Source organism: Elaeis guineensis, chromosome 2, assembly GCF_000442705.2.
Source record: "Elaeis guineensis isolate ETL-2024a chromosome 2, EG11, whole genome shotgun sequence".
Lineage (NCBI taxonomy): Eukaryota > Viridiplantae > Streptophyta > Magnoliopsida > Arecales > Arecaceae > Elaeis > Elaeis guineensis.
In genome coordinates, this window is record NC_025994.2 from 43,591,899 (window position 1) to 43,610,708 (window position 18,810).

The 18,810-nt window shown below is 34.5% G+C and overlaps 1 non-coding gene across 1 annotated transcript; it reads right to left on the reverse strand.

The window, feature by feature from the left end:
- Positions 1-494: 494 nt before the first annotated feature.
- On the reverse strand, positions 495-568 carry TRNAM-CAU (transfer RNA methionine (anticodon CAU)). Its single transcript has one exon. It is a non-coding gene; the product is annotated as a tRNA-Met (tRNA).
- Between the last annotated feature and the right edge of the window lie 18,242 nt (positions 569-18,810).

The window sequence follows — 18,810 nt, forward strand, 5'->3', positions numbered from 1 at the left end:
TGCTGCTCTCAATAACATCACATGGTGATATGATCATGTGGCCACTTCTGATAAGTCTCTTTGATCGCATCACATGTGTTAGATTTAGGAACTTCAGGTGCTGGATCCATAATCATATGTAGGATCTATTTGTGCTCTAGAACTATTTGCAATTTTTGATACTAATTATCGAAGTTGGATCCTATAAATTAGTCATTGTCAAATAGCTTACCAAGGTGATGATCAGTAGTTTAAATGCAAAAAGAAATCCGGGGGCAAAGGCACCATGGGAAGCAAAGGCTCGGGCTCAGATATCAATAGCAGCCAGCCAGTTAGTTGAACCAATGCCAGTTGACCGTGTGAAAGAAATAGATCCAATTTCGAGCGCGGTCACAGAACCACTACGGGATAGTCCGTGAGACAAGATCGGGATCCAGATTCATATCCCTCAGCCACTAGTGGAAAACCTTTCAAAGGAAAAGGTTGGTTGGGAGCCCCGGTGAGCAATGTTCCTTAGGCGGGGGCAGGATTCGAACCTGCAGTCTTCAGGTCATGAGCCTGATGAGTCGACCAATTCCTCTACCCCGCTTCTTCCCCTGACCCTCTTCCCCCCGTGGGAGTCCGGGCCATGTCTCAGTCCCAGTGTGGCTGATCATCCAAAAAGACCAGCTGGACAGAAAAAGATTGCAGTCAGTTTGATAATAATCGAGTGACATTACTTCTTCGGTCCGAACCAAGGAATCAGTTAGTAACTAAAAGAAAAACACAAGACCTTTATGTTTATGAATTGATTAAGTCTAAATACTTGAATTTTAGTCTAAAGGTTCTCTCACTATTTTAGTCGAATTGGTAGCCTCTACCTTCAATCTGAAGAATTATCTTAATTTCTTAGTAGGTACTAGAATCCTCACAGATTGCATACATGCCCGAGGATGGCTCGATCAACCTATATGCATCTATGGGTAGGTTTTCAATTAATTATTTCTCTAAATAATTTTTAGTAATTAATTTTATCTCAAATTTCATTTCAGTAGGCGATGGACCTCCACTGAAAATTTTGATTAGGTCAAACTATTAACATGAACCTACTCAGTATTTTTAACTAATAAATGATCAGACTCGAGGATGGTTCGATCAACCCAACTTTCATCAGATAGTACAACAGAGTCATCATATGATGAATAATAATTCCATCATTTAGAGAGAACACCAGATGGATGGTGCTTACAATGTTAATCAGAAATAATGGACCCATTATCGTTCACCTTAATGGGAGGCTATGATCTAGTTATCTTCATAACTAGCTCATTTTATAGACTTAATAATTTAAAAAATTTAATCAATTTAGAGAAGAGATGAGAAGAGATCAACCAGTAAATCACAATCCTCCCACTGACTTCACCAAGTCATTGAATTGGATCAAGTTCATACTAGTTGAAATGGCACCTAGATCAGTCACACTGATCAACCTTAATGGCATGGATCAACTCGAATCATTTAGCAATCTAATCAAGACATAATTTATTAGATTAGCTAGATAAGTGAGATCGATGGGAGGGTCTGCTAAGCTTGCCTTAGATACCATCAAAATGGCCAAGTAAGCCACTTCCAATTAAAAACCATCGGTCGAAATGCCAAACTTACCTTAGACACCAATTGGTTAATTAGTTTTAATTTGACCAACCTAATAATTCAGGTTCAACCACTGAGCCATAATCAAAGTCCATTTGGTCTAATCAAAGACATGGACTTGATCATCTACAATTATTGTATTGGTTCTACAGAAATCCTGATTTAATCTAATTCAATATTTGGTTAGATTTAATCAATTTTTCTAGTTAGTCCATTAACTCTTTGATTCTAATCTTAGGTCTAACCCAATTAAGAGAACTTGATTTGAGCTAATCCATGCCTCATATTTTAAGCAATGTCATTAGATCTCAAATCACAAATCTAGATCTAATCAACTCAATGCTTAATTCTCAATTAAGTTTTGCATCAACATGGTTAAGATTTTGAAAATAATTTTTACATGTAAATCATAAAATCTTTTAGATCAAATCTAAATTTTTTATGATTTTAAATCAAAATAATTTTGATTAAACAATGTTAGATGTAATTAACTTCTTCGTAACTTGCATCACATACAACAACACCTAGGATTTCAAGATCTAAGATTTTATAGAAAAGTAAGTTCTTCCTTTCACATTCTTCTTTATGGGATCTAATCATATGACATCCCTACACGTCATAAGAGCATCCCATTGAATGGAAAGAGAAGGCCTTTAAATCCTTCTTGCTCCTATGATCAGATGTCTGGTGATCAACCCAATCCAAGTACTTGCAAATTAGATCATCTAATCTAATCACATATCATATATGTATGAATTTATATTTAATCTAAATTACATCAGATCTGATTATAATCTTAGATCACATCTAAATCAGATCATAAACATCACATGCATAATATAAAATTAGATTTTATCAAGGATCAGCACAAACTAGGACAACATTTTCACTGTAAGGGGTAAACCCTACAGTAGGACAACCTTATGTCAGTTTGTACGATCAACCATTAATTAAATTTAGATTAAAATATCATATATGTGATCTAAATAAAATTCAAATTCAAATTTAATATGCACATAACTCATATCATAATGAACCTGGCTCTGATACCACTGTTGGGATGCGTAGGCGATTTCATTCATGTATTTTAAAAATTTTTCAAAAAAATTATAGTAGAAGATAACTAGATTAATCAAATTAATCTCAAATATATATGATCTAATTTTTAAATTAATCTACTCTAAGATCTATGACATGTTATGTTACATATAAAATCTGAAATAATATGAAGATAAAATCAGCATACATGCATATGAGCAGTGATCACATCTACTTCTAATCTGAGTTCAGAACTCCATACCTGATCATGGGGTCGACGATCTTCATTGTTGAGAGATATGGTAGAGTGAATTCTTGCTGGTTGCTCGCAGCTGCACATGCATCTGGCCTCTATGGGAAATCCACTTGAAGCCCTGATCTGATCAGTCTTCTCGGGAGTGCTAGCTCGCGTAAAGACCTTCTTCTTGGCTGATTTGGATCTTTTTCTTCAAATCTCTTGAATCTTTTTAGAGATTGAAGATGAATTTTTAGAGGAGATGAAGATGTGAAAGAAAGATAGAGAAGAAAATATTTTTTTTCTAATTTATTTTCTCTTCCCAAACCCTTAGAACTAAAAATTTGAAATTCAGATTTTTACGCACACCCTAAGAGAGAGGACCCTCCTCTCTATTTTTCATGCTATGAACTATGCTCAAACTTCCACCACATGAAGAACTCTCTTCTGACATCTTACACATAGAAAAGAAACCACAAAAACCCCTTTTATAGGCATGTAAGGAGGTGGGGTGAAGAGTCCTAATGATCCTGGACTCTTACAGGATTCTGCCTCCCTCCATAATTCTATATCCCAAAATATATCAAAAAAATATGAGACATCTATTCTCATACTTTTTTATAGTAAATCAATTCTCCAACTATTATCTCACAAAAAATCTCCTCAAAATATCACACATATAAGGAGAAATAAATTTATTGGCATGGAAAGATTGATATGGATGAGAACAGATTCTTCTGATAAGGAATATTTTGAATTCTAATTTTAGAACCTTTCTTTCAGCAAAACCAAATCAGATTTAGATGTGAGATAGATAAGGAAAAACAATCTTTGGTTTAAGAAAATATCACACAAAACAATTTTGTGTGTGGAGATATATGACATGCAATCTGGGTTGGTTTAGGGAGAAGAGTCCTATTCTAATAAGGACTCTTAATTTCTTTATTTGAATCCAAATCAAATCACATCTAGTTTAGCCCAAATAAAATATATAAAATCTAATATAATTAGGTTCATAAATTTTTAATCAAATTCTAATCAAATTAGAAATTGACTAAATCAAAGTTTTGATCGAGTCAGGGATAATTCTTCCTTAATGATTAGGTCATCTTATAACCTAATTGGATCAAATCTAATTGAATCTAATTCGATTAAATTTTATTTAATCATATTTGCTCAATTAAATTAAATTAATCAATAATCTAATTATTAATTATTTTTTTATTAATTCATTAATACTTGATGAATTAATTTATTATAATTTTTGCATAAGGTTAACTATCAATCGAATTGACGATTAAACTCTTGAACGATTCTCAATCGTTGATCAGCCACATGATCAGTCAGAAATTTTTTTTAAGTGTGATCTTATAGGTTTGAACCTAAGCTGGTAGCATAGAAATACTTTTCTGAACCAATCGATGTAACCATCTAGCAATAATGACCCGACGTCCGGATAGGTCGAATGATGGCGAAGCAATATTCAAGAACCTATTGACGTATGGTTACCATATAATTCATCCCTTTGACACTAATGCTCGAGGATGACCTAGGATTTAACTATCAATTCTAGAAAAGTCATCTATATTATATTTCAATCTTTTTTAAATCCATCACATGGATTATTCGGGCTCAGATTTTGTTAAATTGAAATACACTGATACATATCTCCTACTAATTCGGAGGGATCAATCCCATCTTGACTCATGCATTAACTTGACAAGTACTTGACTGTACCCAAAAATCTTTCATTACTAAATTAGAAACTCAGTTAGTCCGGTACCAAAGTATAGTGAGTTGCTTGTAAGTCACCGTGGTGATCTCAGATCGGAGGGACACTTATACCCATACACTTTGCGAGCTACCCTTAACAGTAGAGTGCTCTACAGTTGGTCACATTCAGTGATGATGTACTCCTACATCTCACCTGCATGTCATATCAGTATCTCCATACTATTTGGTTATGAGGATAACTAATGCATATGGCATACAATGATCTACACTTGATATCGCTATCATCCTAGTAATAGCGTATCGTTTAATCGTGAACTAGTTTAAAGACTACGTGATAAATTCTTCTTTATCAATCAAAGTAGTCCTAAGAACTTCATCACAATATAGGAGTTCGTTAGAAGATGTATCCTTGTGATAAAAATATTAAATAATTTTTATTATTTATCAATTCATATACATTTATAATTAGCACAATCATCAAACGATTGACTTTAGGACATAATTTTCAATAGTAGGCATCCCACATGGATGTGAGAGTGGGTGCAAGGAGGGTGCCATAAGTAGTGCCAATCCTTTCTCATGTAGGAGTCCTTCTTTTGTAAGTAGTGGATTGATTCAAAATATGTTTGAATTAGGAGTGCTATACTTTTTGGGTGATAAAAATTATCTATAAATAAAGAGGGTCTCTACTTATGGATACATAAAAATCAGATTGAGATAAAAGAGAGAAAGAGAGAGAGGCGTGAACTAGTGGGGCGCCCCATCTTTGGCGTGCTCTCCCTCCTTGCCACCCCTCTTCTCTTTGGCATGAGCCCTCCTTGGGTATCCCCCTTTGCTGGTGTGAGGTATCACACTAGCACCTCTCTTCCATCCTTTGGTTGTCTTGTGAAGGTGCTTTGATTAGAGGTTCATCCCACTTTCTTCCATTGCTTGGCATGCGCGCGAAGTAGAAGGTCTGCAGTTTCAGGCCTACGTGAAGGTTGAATCTAGATTTTAAAGATTTGAGCCCAATTCTACTGAAATCTAGGTAAGGATTTGATCCTTATTTAGATAGATGTATAAAAAATTTTATATGCAACCCTAGTTATCCGCAAGAAATAGGTTTCTTTCCCTTTAATTGGTATCAAAGCCCAGGTTTAGATACATAGATGCATAACTAATTTTTTTTGGATTATTTATATATTGTATGTAATTAAAATTTTATGTTAAATATTAAATCTAATTTAAATCTATTTAAATAAAATTTTTGATCTAATTTTGATTGGATTAGATAAACCTAATCAATAGTTGATTAAGATTGTTATAAGCCTGTTATAATCAAATTTTTGTTGTTGCTAAATTTTTGTTCGAATAACAATCTGATTTAAAATTTATTTTAAATTTATTTTAATAAAATTTTAATATTATTATTTTGGTTATGAAGTAAAACTTATTTCAGATCTGAATTAAATATATTTTGATGGATATTTAGATCTGAATTCAAATGAAATTCAGTACTATATCGAAATAGATTTAACCAAAAATTTAATCCTTATGTGTTCATGTTTGCATCTAATTAATTTTCTATTTGATATCAGATCTAAAATTGATATTTTATAATTAGCATAAGATGTATTTCAGATCTGATATGATGTATATGATGCATCAAGTCTAATTAGATTAGATAATGAACATGATTGACAAGATCAAGGACATATTCATGACATAAACTATTTTGTCAAAATTGTATATTGATGTGATTAAATATGAAATTAGATTTTGTGATAATCCGGCCCAATTGGGCCCAAAACCAGCTCACAAAGCCCACTAAGCCCATTAAACAAAAAAAAAAAAGAAAAAAAAAAAAAAGAAAAACAGAGCAGGAAGACTCCCGATCGGAGTCTTCCTCTTCTCCGATCAAGAATCGGAGTCCTAGGGCCATTGAAAGACCTTAGAACGAGCTCTATAAGAACCCTTCCCCTCTCCTCTATGGGTAGACCCTTCAGTCGCCGTCGATTGCCGGAGATTTTTCTTCGATTTTTCCGTTTGAAGCCGCGACTCCTCGACCTGTGTTCGCCGCGATTTTCGTCGGTGGGGGTCACCGGAGGTTGTGGTAAGGTCTCCCTCCCCTCCCTCTCTTCTCTCCCTTCTTTCCCGTGCCTGTGTGCACGATGGTCGGCGACGGGTGTCGCCGGATTTAGTTGGAGAAGGAAACCCCCCTGTTCGCCGCCTCTTTCCTCTGATTTTCCAGCGTCGACGGTCACGCCGACCACCGGCCCTGGTCTCTCCGAACCCGGGAGAGTCGGCCGTTGCCGCCGGCCACCTCCGGCCATGAGATGGCCGTGATCGGCCGATCAAGGCACGGGGACCTCTAGGTCCCCTGTTTCGGCCCAATGAAAGCTCGAGAAGAAGAAGAAGAAAAGAAAAGAAAAAGAAAAAGAAAAAAAAAAGAAAAGCAAAAGGAAAAAGAAAAGAAAAAGAAAAAAAAAAAAGAAAAGAAAAATATAATAATAAGAAAAGAGAAAAATTTTCCTCTTTCCTCTCTTTTTCCCTCTTTCTCTCTCTTTCTCTCTCTATTATCTCTCTCTAAAAAGAAAAAGAAAAAAAAGAAAAAGAAAAAGAAAAAGAATATATATATATATAATAAAAATATATATATATATATGTGAGAGAGAAAGTTTCTCTCATTTCTCTCTTAAGTCTTTCTCTCTCTAAAATTGAACTTTCTCTCTCTACCTTCTCTCTACATTTTCTCTCCCTAAATATTCTTCCTATTTTCTCTCTCTAGACCTTTCTCTCTCATTATGGATTTCGTCTCTCTAGGGTCATTCTCTCTCTCTGATTACATCACAGACCCTAGGATAAACTTGAGATGAAAATATGATGATCTGGGATTGCTCCGAAATTCGTGCAGTAGATCGAATTTCGATTCGATTCTTTTTCGAAATTGATAATATCGATAAATCTATATTAAGTCATCCTGATATAACCTCTGACGATCTCAATCATGATTGCCACTTTTAAAGGATATGAAGATTCTCTCTCCACTTTCTCTCTCTACTTTCTCTCTCATGATCGACTTTCTCTCTCTAAAAAAAAAAAGATCTATGAATCCTGTATCGAGTCATGCCTTCATCTTTTAGAAGCTTATATTGACTCTATCAAGATGATCTGAAGTTGCTTTGATATTCGTGCTGTATGTCAACCTCATCTGATCGTATCAAAGATCTTTCAAATTTATTATTAAAGAATCCTATTGATTGATCTTGACTTTAATTCGATCTGTGCCTCACGATTTCTTGATCAAGTCACTTGAATCTGACCCTCAGATCAGAGATCCTGAATTTGCCCTGGTATCTGGATGGTTCGACACATCCGGACAACAGTCCTCTTTCCTTATGATTTAATCTTGTTATATTTATGGAATAAAATTTGATAATGATTTGATATTTTAAATAAGATTAACTGATTCTTCTAACGAAGTCTAAAGATCTAAGATGAAAGAGGTAAGTAGTGTTTACTTTTACTAAATTTATCTGGTATATTATGAATTAAATAAATTTATGCATGCTTGCGATTGAAATTATTTATTGAAATAATTGTTGAAAATTATTTATGATGAAAGTTAATTGTAGAAAATTATTTATGATTGAAGTTATTTGTTGAGCAATTATTATGATGATATATGATCTCAAAGAATGTTATGATTGATTTGACTCGAATATCAATTAATTTTATTATTCTTGAAAATAATATATGAATTGGAAGACAATATGAAATTGACAACCTGACTGTGTTGAGGACCCCACCAATGGGGGCATATATGTTGGCAATTGACTGTCCTGAGGATTTATGTCCCAGTGAGACCAGCGACATGTCGCCAGATAGACCAGCGATAAAATCGCCAGTTAGACCAGCGGTTCCAAAGGACTTGACTGCCAGATGATTCGCAGCCCACCGTAAGCAGATACGCGGTATTATGACCCTGCCACAGGGATAATGTGGTCATAGTCATGGTTGGTAAGAAGAATTTAAGAAATGATAAATTTAAGAAGAAAACTATAATTGGAAATTATGATGAATTGACTTTTATATATGATTGACAGTATGAATATGATTTCATGAAATTACATATTGATTTGTTATGCATAGTATTATTTGCCTGATTATTCAGTTAAAGGTATACACTGCTTACTGGGCTATTTAGCTCATGATAAGTTTTATGTTTTTCTTACAGATCCAGAAAATTAGCATGATGCGGGATTTCGGTTGGGAGAGAGATTAGAGATGGAGTTAACTCATTGATTTAGGATTTTTCTCAGAATTGATTCAAGACCTTTAGTTTTGTTTTTAGTATTGGCTTTGTCAGACAGTTACTTTCTTTTGAACACTTACTTTTGATTTGTTATTTGAACCAAGGTTTGATTATTGAATAAAGAAAAATTTATTTAACTGTTTGTGAAGATATCATGATGAGATGCCTTGCATGCTTATGGGAAAAGTATTCTATAAGTATGCGGCGGTTGCCATGACCCTCGATTCACAATCTCGGGTCGGGGGCGTGACAATTAATATGGTATCAGAGCATAAGTAGATGAATTATGAAACATAGAATCAGATATAGAATGGGTGTAAGTGGATGGACACCAGGGACATTATAGTGTAGATCTTTAATGATTGTAGTGGGAGAAATATTTAAAAATTTTGATTAAACATTGAGATTATGTATAAAAAGATCGCAAGAGATTATGACATATAGAATTTAAAATATGATGGATGATCTATTGATCATGATATGATTAGTTAGATCTTGATCGAAAGTAATCACAAAAAGATTGACATAAAATTTTATTATGCATTGTGGTTATTAATTTGATCATTGGTTATTTAAGTGAATCGTAAGTTCAAATTCGATGTGAAAATAATACTATGATATTACTTTTAGTTGAGAAGTTGACTATTATTGGCAAGATAAAGATTTGACGATAAAATGTTGTTCCAGAATGGGCTAAGAAATTTTTTTTTTTATGGTGCTTGATTGGAATATTTATCGAAAGTGAACTTGGTATGTGGATCATATATAAAGTGGCATATTAGGATGAAGGCGTATTTGGAGATATTGCAAAGAAGCCTATTTTTTTATTGATGAAATTGATTTTGAGGTTGTAGAATATTCATCGTACTAGAATCTTTAATCATCATCCTTAGATCTAGATAATGGATCTTATTATGTCTTTTGGAGACTATATAATGTGTATGAAATTTTAATTTAAAGATTTCATATCTAAGTTGATCAAGAGAATTTCTGATATTATTGTTGAGGTTGTTAGTGAAAAATTGAAATCTTCAGATTAAGATAAAAGATCTGATTTATATTTATTTCAGACTAAGGGATCCATATGAATTTTATAATTTAGAAATTTTGGATTTAGGAATTGATATGGAGTTTCTTTGCTTTTGTTAACGAGGTCCTTAATTGAATCTACTATTAAATGGAGATTTAATTTTTGAAGCTTGTATGATTGTTATGAAAGGATATTTGATAGATATTGAAGATTCTGATGATAGAAATTTTAGAAAAAAATAATGATTTGAAATTCATATATATTCAGATTATGTCCAAATTTGGTGAAGTTTATGTAATAAGTTCAAACATAGAAGGTGGATGAAGATTTAATTTTGATGTGCTATGTCTAAGAGATAGTAATGACAAGGAAACCTTAAATTTTATCCTAAATTGTATATGAAATCTGAAAGTTGGATCTATCTCTGATTGATTTAATATACAAAGATATCTTTTATTTTTGATAGACTTAGATAATTTGGTAAGTTGAGATCAGAGTACGCAGCAAAAGCGTGGTGGTCTGAATTGATTAGAAATATTAATCCTTTAAATCAAAAGATATTATGAAATACGTTAGTTGTAAAAAAAAAAAAAAAGGAAGGATTTTACTGATAATAAATGGATGCTAGAAAAAAAATCTATCTGATCAAGGAGAGACTCAAAGCAGTATAAGATAGACAGAAGAGTTGGGCAGATAGAAAAAGAAGAGAATTAGAATTTTATTTTGATGATCATATTTTTCTAAAAATATCACCTACAAAAAGTGTCATGAGGTCTGGGAGACATGGCAAGCTGAGTCCGCGATAAAATGGACCTTTTGAAATTTTAAATCAAGTAGGAGATGTTGCTTATGAACTAGCCTTACCACCAGATCAGTGTGATAAAGTATGAGCCATTGCAAGTTCACGAAGATCTAACCTATGAAGAATTTTCTCTCTGAATTATTGATCGAAAAGAGCAAGTTCTAAGACGACGTATCATTTCATATGTAAAGATTCATTAGAGTAATTATGAAGAGAGAGAGGCCACATGGGAGCTTGAAGATGATATGAAGACGAGATATCCACACTTATTTGAAAATAAAGGTATGTTAAATTTCGAGGATGAAATTTTTTTTAGGGGGGTAGAATGTGATAATCCGGCCCAATTGGGCCCAAAACCAGCTCACAAAGGCCACTAAGCCCATTAAACAAAAAAAAAAAAAAGAAAAATAGAGCAGGAAGACTCCCGATCGGAGTCTTCCTCTTCTCCGATCAAGAATCAGAGTCCTAGGGCCATTGAAAGACCCTAAGACGAGCTCTATAAAAACCCTTCCCCTCTCCTCTATGGGTAGACCCTTCAGTCGCCGCCGATTGCCGGAGATTTTTCTCCGATTTTCCTGTTTGAAGCCGCGACTCCTCGACCCGTGTTCGCCGCGATTTCTCGCCGGTGGGGGTCACCGGAGGTTGTGGTAAGGTCTCCCTCCCCTCCCTCTCTTCTCTCCCTTCTTTCCCGTGCCTGTGTGCACGATGGTCGGCGACGGGTGTCGCCGGATTTAGTTGGAGAAGGAAACCCCCCTGTTCGCCGCTTCTTTCCTCTGATTTTTCGACGTCGACGGTCACGCCGACCGCCGGCCCTGGTCTCTCCGAACCCGGGAGAGTCGGCCGTTGCCGCCGGCCATGAGATGGTCGTGATCGGCCGATCAAGGCACGGGGACCTCTAGGTCCCCTGTTTCGGCCCAATGAAAGCCCGGGAAGAAGAAGAAGAAAAGAAAAGAAAAAGAAAAAGAAAAAAAAGAAAAGAAAAAAGAAAAAGAAAAGAAAAAGAAAAAAAGAAAAGAAAAGAAAAATATAATAATAAGAAAAGAGAAAAATTTTCCTCTTTCCTCTCTTTTTCCCTCTTTCTCTCTCTTTCTCTCTCTCTATTGTCTCTCTCTAAAAAGAAAAAGAAAAAAAAGAAAAAGAAAAAGAATATATATATATATAATAAATATATATATATATATATGTGAGAGAAAGTTTCTCTCATTTCTCTCTTAAGTCTTTCTCTCTCTAAAATTGAACTTTCTCTCTCTACCTTCTCTCTACATTTTCTCTCTCTAAATTTTCTTCCTATTTTCTCTCTCTAGACCTTTCTCTCTCATTATGGATTTCATCTCTCTAGGGTCATTCCCTCTCTCTGATTACATCACAGACCCTAGGATAAACTTGAGATGAAAATATGATGATCTAGGACTGCTCCGAAATTCGTGCAGTAGATCGGATTCCGATCCGATTCTTTTTCGAAATTGATAATATCGATAAATCCATATTAAGTCATCCTGATATAACCTCTGACGATCTCAATCATGATTGCCACTTTTAAAGGATACGAAGATTCTCTCTCCACTTTCTCTCTCTACTTTCTCTCTCATGATCGACTTTCTCTCTCTAAAAAAAAAGATCTATGAATCCTGTATCGAGTCATGCCTTCATCTTTTAGAAGCTTATATTGACTCTATCAAGATGATCTGAAGTTGCTTTGATATTCGTGCTGTATGTCAACCTCATCTGATCGTATCAAAGATCTTTCAAATTTATTATTAAAGAATCCTATTGATTGATCTTGACTTTAATTCGATCTGTGCCTCACGATTTCTTGATCAAGTCACTTGAATCTGACCCTCAGATCAGAGATCCTGAATTTGCCCTGGTATTTGGATGGTTCGACACATCCGGACAACAGTCCTCTTTCCTTATGATTTAATCTTGTTATATTTATGGAATAGAATTTGATAATAATTTGATATTTTAAATAAGATTAGCTAATTCTTCTAACGAAGTCTAAAGATCTAAGATGAAAGAGGTAAGTAGTGTTTACTTTTACTGAATTTATCTGGTATATTATGAATTAAATAAATTTATGCATGCTTGCGATTGAAATTATTTATTGAAATAATTGTTGAAAATTATTTATGATGAAAGTTAATTGTAGAAAATTATTTATGATTGAAGTTATTTGTTGAGCAATTATTATGATGATATATGATCTCAAAGAATGTTATGATTGATTTGACTCGAATATCAATTAATTTTATTATTCTTGAAAATAATATATGAATTGGAAGACAATATGAAATTGACAACCTGACTGTGTTGAGGACCCCGCCAATGGGGGCATATACGTTGGCAATTGACTGTCCTGAGGATTTATGTCGTCAGTGAGACCAGCGACATGTCGCCAGATAGACCAGCGATAAAACCGCCAGTTAGACCAGCGGTTCCAAAGGACTTGGCTGCCAGATGATTCGCAGCCCACCGCAAGCAGATATGCGGTATTATGACCCTGCCACAGGGATAATGTGGTCATAGTCATGGTTGGTAAGAAGAATTTAAGAAATTGATGAATTTAAGAAGAAAAGTATAATTGAAAATTATGATGAATTGACTTTTATATATGATTGATAGTATGAATATGATTTCATGAAATTACATATTGATTTGTTATGCATAGTATTATTTGCCTGATTATTCAGTTAAAGGTATACACTGCTTACTGGGCTATTTAGCTCATGATAAGTTTTATGTTTTTCTTACAGATCCAGAAAATTAGCATGATGCGGGATTTCGGTTGGGAGAGCGATTAGAGATGGAGTTAACTCATTGATTTAGGATTTTTCTCAGAATTGATTCAAGACCTTTAGTTTTGTTTTTAGTATTGGCTTTGTCAGACAGTTACTTTCTTTTGAACACTTAGTTTTGATTTGTTATTTGAACCAAGGTTTGATTATTGAATAAAAAAAAATTTATTTAACTGTTTGTGAAGATATCATGATGAGATGCCTTACATGTTTATGGGAAAAGTATTCTATAAGTATGCGGCGGTTGCCATGACCCTCGATTCACAATCTCGGGTCGGGGGCGTGACAGATTTCAAATCTTAGTAGTCTAGTACTTAGATTAATGAGATCACTAGACCATCCAATCATAAGAGATCTAAGAGATTAATCTCTCTCTCTTATCCATTCGATGGGTTCTCTTATGACGTATAGGAGTATCATTGTGATCCAATTTTATGAAAAAAAAAAATGAATAAATTTTTATAAATTATTTTAATCATAAATATATTTAGATTAAATTTAAAATAATTTATAATTTATTATAATAATATAAATTTAGATATAAAATTATTTTAGAATCTGAATAGCATGTTACATAAGATGTAATCGGTATTGATCTAAAAGTTGTCATGATGCATGAGATGTATATATAAAGTTTAAATTATACTTATATATGTTTAATTGTTAAATATATTATGAAAAATTATTTTCATGAATTGAAACATATGGTATACTTCACCTGAAACTCTTGTAGAAAAGTTCTACAGACTGAAACATACATTTCACATACTTAATTTTAAATTAAGTTTAAATGACTAGATTTGAGAATTGAAGATCATTAAGACACCACATAAATCAATGGGCTATGGGTTAGCATGAATCAAATCTTTCTAATTGGTTAGACCTAGGGTTAGACATAAATATGGATCAAGTAAAGAAATTGATTAAATCTAATCAAGTGTTGAATTAGATTAGGTCAGAATTTTTTTAGATCAATCTTAATAGTTGAAGTTTGATCAAGTCCATATTTATGACCCTAATAAATGAATCATGATCATGGCTTCGTGGTTGAACCTGAATATTCTGGGGGACCAAATTGAAACTAATCAACCAGTTGATGTCTAAGGTGAGTTTGAAAGATTCGATCAAATGATTTTTAATTGAGAGCTACTTATCTAGATGCGTCTACAGAGAGTTAATGGCACATCCCTCTCACTGATCTCACTTATCTGGCCAACATGATAGATTATATTTTGATTAGGTTACTAGTTGATTCGTGCTGATCCATGCCATCAAGGTTAATCAGTTTGACTGATTTAGGTGTTCTTTTGACCAGCTTGTGTCTAATCCTCTGTATGACTTGGTGAAGTCAGTGGGAGGATTTACAACTGACAAGTCAACTTCTTCTCTTATTCTTAGATCAATGAAATTAAATCTTCTAAATTATTAAGTCCATAAAATGATACAGTTATGGAGATAACTTGATTATAGCCTCCTATTAAGATGCGTGATAATAAGTCCAATATTTTAAATAGGCATTGGAGGCACCACACACCTGGTGTCTATTAAATATTGGAATTATCATTCATCATATGATCATCTTGTTATATCTTCAGATCAATGCTCAGATTGGTCGAGCCACACTCAGGCTGGGACATCCATTTGTTGGTTATACTTGGTGTTGTTATATTAATGGTTGGACCTAACGAAGATTTTCAGTGGAGACGCCACACGCCTGTTGAAGGGATGCCTGGGGCAAAACTTAATTACTAAAAGTTATTTGAAGAAACAATTGATTATGAACCTACTTGTGGATACACTAGGATTGGCCTAGCCACACTCGGATCTGAATATAGTCTGTGTGGATTCTAGTACCTATTAAGAAATTAATGTAATTCCTCGAGTTGGAGGTAGAGGCTATCAATTCGTATAAAATAGTGAAAGAACCTTTAGACTAAAATCCATATCTTTAAGATTAAAAATAATTCATATAATAATAGGCTTATATTTTTTCTTTTAGCTATGACTAAAACATTAACCCTTCATTCGCTGTTGGATAGCGATAAGCTCACCAGACCCAACTTCGATAGGTGGTATTGAAAGTTGAAGATCGTCTTGGAGTATGAGAGGATTTTGTATATCCTTATGGATGAATTACCTAAAGAACCTACTATCAGTGCTCTTCATGCCATGAGAGATACTTACATGAAGTGGCTCAATGACTGAATGACTGTGCATTGTGTGATGAGGGCAGCTATGAATGCCGAATTTAATCGTAAGATCGAGGATGCACAGTCTGAGCAGATCATTCAAATATTGAATGTCTTTTAGCATCCTTGAGGATGCAGAGAGACACAAAATCTCCTACACAGTGTTCAATGTCCGTATGCGAGAGGGAGCTTTAGTCACCAATCATGTACTATACATGATCGAGTAGATTGAAGGCCTAAGTAAACTTGACTTTTCGTTGTATAAATAATTAGGTAAGAATGATATCCTCAACTCGCTATCGAAATTCTACCTACCCTTTCTCAGTCATTACAAAATGACGAAGCCTGTAGTGAACTATCATAGTTTGCTAGTGTTACTACAGACTTTTGAGAAGGACCACTAGCTCCAAAAAGAGCCAATGCATGTTATGGGAGATTCATTTGTAGGTCGTCGATCCTCTAAGAGAGGAAAGAAGAAGAAGGTGCAGAAATCTCATGCCACCGATCCCAAGCAGAGCAAAACATCAAAAGTTGACAAGAGCCAGGCAAAATACCTTTTTTGTAAGAAGCTTGATCATTGAAAAAGGAATTGTCCTGCTTACATAGTCACTTTTGATCCAAATAGGCCTAAGAACAAGAGAAAGAAGCAAACGATTGCTTCACAAGGTACTTATATGATAACTCCTTGTAATTTTTCTATTTGTGATACTGCTATCTGGGTATTGGATACCGAAAGTCTGATTAATATATATAATTCATTGCAGAAACTGTAGGTAAGTAGAAAGTTTCAAGAGGGTGAGTGGTTCCTGAATATTGGAGATGGAAGTCTTGTTCTAGTTCTGGCCTTGAGAACTTTACAGGTTGTCTTTGAGTCCACTGGTATCATGTTAGATGATTGTTATTATTATCCTTCCTTTGTGATGAATGTTATCTCTATAGATCTTTTGGCCAAACTTGATTTCAAGTTTATAATAAAAGATAATTTTTATGATATCATTATGAATGATACTGCAATTATGCATGGACAATTAAGACATGGCATATACACAATATCATGACCTATTGGTGTAATATACATATCCAGTAAATATCTTAAATTAGATAATGTTAGTGAATCCTACCTTTAGCATTGTAGGCTTGGTCATGTGAACAAGAGTAGGATTATAGGTTGATCAAGGAACGTGTCCTTGAAATAGATGATTGTGAATCATTACTAACCTGTGAGTCTTGTTTGCTTGGTAAGATGATTAAGTCATCTTTTAAGAGAAAAAGTGAGAGAGAGTCAAGATGTCCTATATCTAATACATACTGATATATACGGATCTGTGAACATAAGTGTCAGAAGAGGATACTACTACTTCATTACATTTACAGATGACCTATTGAGATATAGGTATGTCTATCTTATGAAGCATAAATCAGAATCACTTGAAATATTCAAATGATTCAATACTGAAGTAGAGAAATAGACTGAAAAGAGTATTAAGATTCTTCGATTAGATCGAGGAGGTGAATACCTCACCAGTGACTTTTTGATATATTTAGAAAAGAATAGACTTTTCTCACAATGGATCTCTCTTGGAACACCACAACATAATGGAGTGTCTGAAAAAAGGAATCAAACTTGATTAGATATAGTCTGATCCATGATGGGCTTTCCGAGTTTGCCAAGTTTTTTCTGAGGATATGCTCTAGAAACTACCTGCTACATTCTGAATAAGGTATCGAGCAAGTTTGTCGATAAAACTCCATATGAGATATAGACTAGGCGTAAGCTGGTGCTCTCACACCTTAGGATCTAGGAGTGTCCAGCTTATGTCAAGCATTTAAAGATAGATAAGCTTGGATCTATGTTTGATAAATGCTTGTTCATAGGATACCCAAAGAAAATTAAAGGATACTACTTCTACCTCACTGTAGAGAAAAAGATGTTTGTCAGTAGCAGGACAGTCTTTTTGAAAAAAGAGTTCCTTGGAGAAGGAGCTAATGCCTGTAAAATTGAACTTGGTGAAGTTAAAGAGGTGGAGGGATCGAGATACACAGAATTGGATTTGATTGGAGAATTGAATCCAAAGTCAGTAGAGGTGCCATTAAGGAGATCCGATAGAGTACCGCATTAGCCAAACAGATACTATGATTTCTTGGTCCAAGACGGTGATCCCATCGAACTTGATAAGAACGATGAGGATTCGATCATCTATATGGAAGCCATGTAAAGGTCTGACTCTCAAAAATGGCTTGAAGCCATCAAGTCTGAGGGAGAATCCATGGAGATCAATGGTGTATGGATACTAGTTGATCCACCCGAAGGGATAAAACTGATAGGGTGTGAATAGATTTTTTGGAGGAAAAGAGGAATAGATGGGAAGGTGGAGACCTATAAAGCCCGTCTATATGCCAAGAGTTATCATTAGCATTATGGTATTGACTATGTTGAGACATTCTCTCTTGTGGCAATGCTCAAGTCCATCCAGATTATGCTTGCTATCGCTGCACACTTAGATTATGAGATCTGACAAATAAATGTCAAAACCACTTTCTTCAATGAAAAGCTGGAAGAAGAGTTGTACATGATACAGCCTGAAGGGTTCACATCCACAGATGAGTCTAAGGTGTGCAAGCTGAATAAATCTATTTATGGACTTAAGCAGGCATCTAGGAGTTGGAACATGCATTTTGATAAAGTAATCAAAATGTATGGCTTTGTTAGGAATGGAGAAGAGCCTTGCATCTACAAGTGGACTACTGATTCTGTAGTCATCTTTCTTGTACTGTATGTGGATGGCATACTGTTACTTGAATATGATGTCCTAGCTTTACAAAGTGTGAAGCTATAGTTACCATCACAATTCTCTATAAAGAACTTGGGAGAAGCATCCTACATCCTAGGGATGAAGATCTATAGGGATAGATCTAGAAGGATGCTTGGACTAACCCAATCCACATATATCAATACCATCTTGAAGCGGTTCAACATGGAGAATTTCAAGAGAGGCTATCTTTTGATAGATCATGGAATTACTCTCTCTAGGAATGATTGTTCGACAACTCCTGAGAAGAGAGAGCGTATGAGTAGAATATT